This window comes from Chrysochloris asiatica, unplaced genomic scaffold (assembly GCF_000296735.1).
Source record: "Chrysochloris asiatica unplaced genomic scaffold, ChrAsi1.0 scaffold00013, whole genome shotgun sequence".
Taxonomy (NCBI): Eukaryota; Metazoa; Chordata; class Mammalia; order Afrosoricida; family Chrysochloridae; genus Chrysochloris; species Chrysochloris asiatica.
The window spans coordinates 12287856-12294691 of record NW_006408531.1 but is presented as its reverse complement, the minus strand read 5'-3'; positions in this window follow the sequence as shown (position 1 = coordinate 12294691).

Genomic DNA, 6836 nt, shown 5'->3' with positions numbered 1-6836 from the left:
CCAGAATTAACTCACTGTGCCTAAATGGTTTGTATAAACAGTTTGGTTCATGATGAATACCTGCTTTCCTTCTGAATTTTTTATAAACGTTAGCCAGAGGCTGCCTATATGACCCATCCCCCAAAAAACGCATGGGTGCTAATTTTCTAATGAGCTTCCCAGATGGACAACATCTCACACATGTCACAATCCATTGCTGGAAGAATTAAGCATATTCTATATGGCTCCACTGGGAAAGAACTCTTGGAAGCTTATACCTAATTTTCCTCATGTGTCTTTTCCTTAGCTGATTTTGTGTCCTTTCGCTAAAATAACCCATAGCTAGGAATATCACTATATGCTGAGTGCTGTAAATCCTTTTGCTGAATAGTTGACTCTGTGGACAGTCTCAGGGATACCTAACATGTATCAGTGTAGGTCACTTCATCTTTCTGGGCTTTGGCTTCCTCATCTATAAAGTTGGTATAATAATGGCACCCAACCCATAGGGCTGTTGTGAGGATTAAATGAGTAAATAAATGTCAAGAATCTAGAATAATACTTGATACACAGTGAACACTCAATAAATATTACATTATCTCAAATTTGAATGTCTGACAATACATGGATAATACAGGAGTGGAAAAAAGAGCGTAAATATCACTGACTTTTTACCTGACTTTGGAGAAAAGTTACACTTTCATCATCTTTCTGGCATTTACACTACTTGACTCTCTACATTAAACAGTCTTACCTATCTATAATGGCTGAGTTTGGTGAGGGGTGATGGGTTGCTTTACCTATAGAAAACAGTGATTAGAAACAGTTCATCAGTCTGTTGGTTTTCCAAAATTATCATAAATATATGGCATGATGATTTATAGAGTATGATTTCTGGAATATTTTACTCTATATGGCATTGTATGGATCTTGGCTGAAAGCAGAAAATACCAGAAACTTGATAACTTGTGCTTTACTGACTATGCAAAGACATTCCACTGTGTGGAATTATGTAATGTTGTATTCGAAATTTTTCTTCAGTGTTAGTAAAATATTCCAACAACTTAAAAAAACACACTGTGAGTTGGAACTGACTTGATGGCACTTAACGGCAACAATATACATATGGGGAGCCCTGGTGGCATAGTGGGTTATATGTTGGTCTGCTAACCAAAAGGTCAGCAGTTTGAATCCTCCAGTTGCTCCACAGGAAAAAGATGAGGCAGTTTTCTGCTCCTACAAAGATTCACAGCCTCTGAAACCCTGTACAGAGTCACTATGAGTTGGACCTGACTTGATGGAACAGAGCAACATATATTCCTAAATTTTATAAAAAATTATGTCTGCACAATGTTTAATATAATAATGTTCATAGCAGCTTTCCTTATATATATAAAAAAAAAATTGTAAGCAACTGAAATGTACATCATCAGGATAATGAATCAACATATAAACAAATGGTGGTATATTCCTACGTTGGGATTTTGTTGTTGTTAAGTAGCTGCTGAGTAGGTTTCAAATCATAGTGACCCTATATAGGGCTTCTGAATAGTGGCTGGTGAGTTTGAATCACCAACCTTGCAGTTAGCAGTTCAGCGCTTATCCTATAGTGCCATACCAGGACTCCACAAGGGCATTCTACTTAGCAATAAAAAGAAATAAAGTACTGTTACAGTGGAAAATGTGGATGAATCTTAAAAGCATGATATTGCACTAAAGAAGCTTAGCTTAAAAGTGGACATATTATATAATTCCATTGATCTGAATAATAATTTTAAAAAAGTAGGCAAGACTAAGCTCAGGTAGTAGAAAGCTGCCTGGAGAAGAGGACAGGGGAGGAGGAGCATGGTAGGAGACTGACTAAAGAGGAACACAGAATGATGGGAACATGAATTCCATGCCTGTGTGCTTTCTTCAGAACTCATTGAACTACACACCTAAGACCAGTGCACATCTCTGTGGGTAAACACGACATCAATTTTCATATGTTTTGAAAGAGATAGAAGACAGAAGAGGAAAGACAAGGGGGCGGAAGGAGGGGAAAGAAACAAGTGGAAGAGCAGGAAGCGTTGATAAAAAGAGAACGTGAAGACAGGAGAAGGGGAAACCTGGACCTGTGCTGATTGTCCCACTCATATTTACGCTCCTGAGAGCCTGTCAATGGGGGTGCATGCTAGCTTCTCTCTACTGGCTTCCTGTACAGATTATCTGAGAGGGCTCCAAAAAGATCATGAAAAACTTCCACTATCTTTTCATTCTACTTTTCCACTAACTTTCTGAAGCTCCCTCATGTAATCTGGCATAGAGAGTGGGTCCAGAGTCTTCACTAAGTCTAGCAAACTTCCTTTTTTTTTAAAAGCAGCTCTTTCCTTTTCCTTTTTCGATTTACTGCTGTTGATATTCTCCTTCCCTTTCATTTCCTTTTCTCTCTTCTCTTTTCTTCTCTTTCTCTCTCTTGTTTTGGTAGTGGGGTGAAAAGAATGATATTCGGTAACATGGAAAGATTTCTACTATATAGTTTTAGGTGAGTTGGCACCTAATACATTTACTGTGAAGGCAGGTATTTATATAAATTATATAAATGTATACAAAACTTTATGCAAAAAGTACAAGAGTGCTGCCTCTGAGTATCAGGCTTATGAAAATATTTATTGCTGGAGCACCTCATTTCCTCTAGGAAACAGATCAGTTGGCACAGTGCAGATGCACTGCACGAGGCCTTCTGTGTGCACTACACAAGGCCTTCTGTGTGTTCTGCACGAGGCCTTCTGTGTGCTCTGCACTTCTGCTCTGTCAAGTTCAGCTTTTGTTTTGTAAAATATAAATAACATAAAGTCTTTTTCCAAGACTGTGACTCTAGGGAAACCGAATGCCACATCTTTCTCCTGTGGTTAGCAGCCAAGTGCAACTAGGGTTCCTAAACCATTTTAAAATGTATAATTCAGTGACATTAATTATATTCACCATGTTCAGTGACCATCACCACTACATTTCTCCAAATGTTTTTCATAACATCAAACAGAAACTCAACACCCATTAAGCTATAACTCCCCACCCCACTTCAAGCCTCCCACAGTCCCTGGTAACTGCAAATGCATTTGTCTACTCTAGATAGTGCATACAAGTGGAGTCATATAATATTTGTCCTTTTGTGTCCAAATTATTTCACTCAGCATGCTTTCAGGGTTCATCCACACTTGTAGCGTATACGTGTATCAGAACTTCATCCATCTTTATGGCTGAATAGGCTTCCATTGTATGTATGTACTCGTACCACATTTGGTTCATCCATCCAGTTGCTGACGGGCGTTTGGATTGTCTCCATATTTTGACTATTGTGAATGGTGTTGCAGTGAACATTACAGTGGTAAGCAAGTATCCATTTGAGTGTCTATGGTCAATTCTTTTTGGTAAGTTTGATTGGACTTTCACCAAGAATCATTTGTGTTTTGTGCTCAAAGATGCTTATGTTCACAAACATTTATGTTTATTTTTGTGATTTTTGCTTTAGCTCCATATTGTGTAAGCAAAACAAAAATGAGCCATAAACGAATCCGTGCAGCCATTCTGAAAGCATAACTATTTTGCTTGATGTTGTTATTGTTTTTAGGTGCCATTGAGTCAGTTCTTACTCACAGCAATGTAATGTACAACAGAACACTGCCCAGTGCTATGCCATCATCATAATTGTTGTTGTATTTGAGTCCATTGCTGTTGCCACCCTGTCAACCCATCTTCCTGGGGACCTATTTGTTTTTGTTGTCCCACCACTTTACCAAGCTCGATATCCTTCTCCATAGTCCATCCTGATAATTTGTCCAAAGTATGAGAAATGAGAAGTGTGAGTATTCCAAAACACTTAATTGTACTTCTGAGAAATTTGTACCTGGACCAAGAGGCAGTTGTTCAAACAGAGCATGGGAACACTGAATGTTTTAAAATTGGGGAAAGTGTGCGACAGGATTGTGTTCTTTCACCATACTTATTCAACCTGTATGCTGAGCAAATAATATGAGAAGCTGGGTTCTATGAAGAAAAACGTGGCATCAGGATTGGTGGAAGACTCATTAACAACCTGCAATATGCTGATGATACAACCTTGCTTGCTGAAAGTGAAGAGGACTTCAAACATATACTTATGAAGATCACAGAGCACAGCCTTCAATATGGATTACATCTCAATGTTAAAGAAAAAAAAAATCCTCACCACTGGACCAATAAACACCATTCTTATCAATGGAGAAGAGATTGAAGTTGTCAAGGACTTCATTCTTCTTGGATCAACTGTCAACACTCGCAGAAGCAGCAGTCAAGAGATCAGATGACGTATTGCATTAGACAAATCTGCTGCACAGGAACTTTTTTTAAAGTACTGAAGAGCAGAGATGACAGCTTGAGGACTAAGGTGCGCCTGACCCAAGCCATGGTATTTTCAATAACCTTATATGGATGCAAAAGCTGGACAGTGAATAAGGATGATCATAGAATAATTGATGCCTTTGAGTTGTGGTGTTGGAGGAGAATACTGAAAGTTCCGTGGACTGCCAAAAGAACCAATAGATCTGTTTTGGAAGAAGTACAACCAGAGTGTTCCTTGGAGGCCAAGATGGCTAAGCTTCATCTCTCCTACTTTGGACACATTGTCCGGAGAGAACAGTCGCTGGACAAGGATGTCATGCTGGGTAAGGTGGAGGGTCAGAGAAAAAGAGGAAGACCCCCAACGAGTTGGATCAGTGAGGTGGCATCATTGATGACGTCAAGTGTGGCAGCGGTAGTGAAGTTGGCCCAGGATCGGACGTTGTTTTGTTCTGCTGTGCATGGGGTCGCTATGAGTCAGTTCCGACTCGATGGCACCTGACAACAACAACAATGAGATATGAAGATTTGCCATGCTAGCTTCTAAGGAACATTCTGGTTGTACTTCTTACAATACAGATGTGTTTGTTCTTCTGGCAGTCCATGGAACTTTTAATATTCTTTGCCAACACCATAATTCAAATGCATTAAATCTTCTACAGTTTTCCTTATTCATTGCCCAACTTACATATGCATATGAAGTGATTTAAAATACCATGCCTTGCACCAGGCACACTTTAGTCCTCAAACTGACAGCTTTGCTCTTGAATACTTTAAAGAAGTCTTGTGCAGCAGATTTGTCTAATGCAATACGTCATTTGATTTCTTGACTGCCATTTCCATGAGTGTTGATTATGGATCCAAACAAAATGAAATATTTGACAATTTCAATATTTTATCCATTTATCATGATGTTATTTATTGGTCCAGTTTTGAGGATTTTGGTTTTCTTTACATTGAAATGCAATGCATACTGAAGCCTTGAAGTCTTTGCTCTTCATTAGTAAGAATTTTAAGTCCTCTTCACTTTCAAGAAACAAGGTTATATCATCTACATATCACAGGTTGTTAATGAGTCTTCCTGCAATCTTGATGCCACATTCTTCTTCATATAATCCAACTTCCCAGACTATTTACTCAGCATATAAATTGAACAAGTATGATGGAAGGATACAACCTTGGCACACACCTTTCCTGATTTTAACCCAGTCACTATCCCCTTGTTCTGTTCTCACAACTGTTTCTTGGTCTATGTACATGTTCCTCATAAACAAAATTAAGTATTCTGGAATAGCCATTCTTTGCAATGTTATCCATAGTTTGTCATGAGTCCCACAATTGAAAGCCTTTTCATAGTCAAGAAAGCACAAGTAGTCGTCTTTCTGATACTCTCTGTTTTCAGCCAAGATCCATCTGACATTAACAATCATATCCCTAGTTCCATATCCTCTTCTTAATCCAACCTGAATTTCCCACAGTTCAGTTGTTATGCTGTTACAATTGTTTTTAAATTATCTTCAACAAAATTTTACTTGCACATGATACTAATGATATTGTTTGATGATTTCCACATTCTATTGGGTCACCTCTCTTTGGAATGAGCATAAATATGGATATTTTCCAAATCGGTTAGCCAGGTAGCTATCTTCCAAATTTCTTGGCATAAGCTGTTTTGCTTAGTTGAGAGTAAATATAATCTTTAGTTATAGTTACTAAATTTCTAGGCACTTGGCTTTTATACACACACACCAACTTCTCTATATTTCTTTAATATATGTTTTGACTATTTTAGGTTGGAATGGTAATAATTACTTGGCTCTGTCTGGAGCCTGTTCCCTGTTCTGATAAGGAGTGACCATCTGGACAAACAGGCACCAGGATAGTTCATTCATCAGTGTGAATGTTGGAATGATAGCTCCTCTTGTTTATAGTAGATGACTAACCATATCAGGAAGTAGTATAAAAAGTGCTTGTAACAAAGAGTCAGACAAACACCAATTAAACCAGCCTGTTTGCTGTGAAATGTTCTTATTATCAGGTAGTCGTCTTCCTAATAATTATAGGGGATTTTCTCTTTCTTTGTTTATCTGGAGTGTTTATTATACTCAATCACTCCAAGGCATTGGATTTAAGCTGTGGGATAACAATTTTTGACACACAATGTAAGGATTTGCTCTGATTCCATCCCTTGGGTGTGCAACTCCTTCTCAATATTCGGAGATTTCTGGTCCCTGACCTCTCATTGACAAATGATTGGAAAAGACTTTGGAGATCTCCTTCTGTATTTGCTTCTCTTTTCAGGCCAGGATTTCCAGAAACCTAAATTGGATAAAGGGTCAGCTTCTGGGATTTAGTGCCTAGAAATTGTTGAATAGGCAGTGCAAGAATGAACCTGCTGCATAAGGCTTTGCTTTGTAAGGTGTGACCAATTGGCAGAAAGTTTGTCTCACCATGAAAAATAGAAAATGGAAAATGGGGCCAGTAATATTCCTTAGACTAAC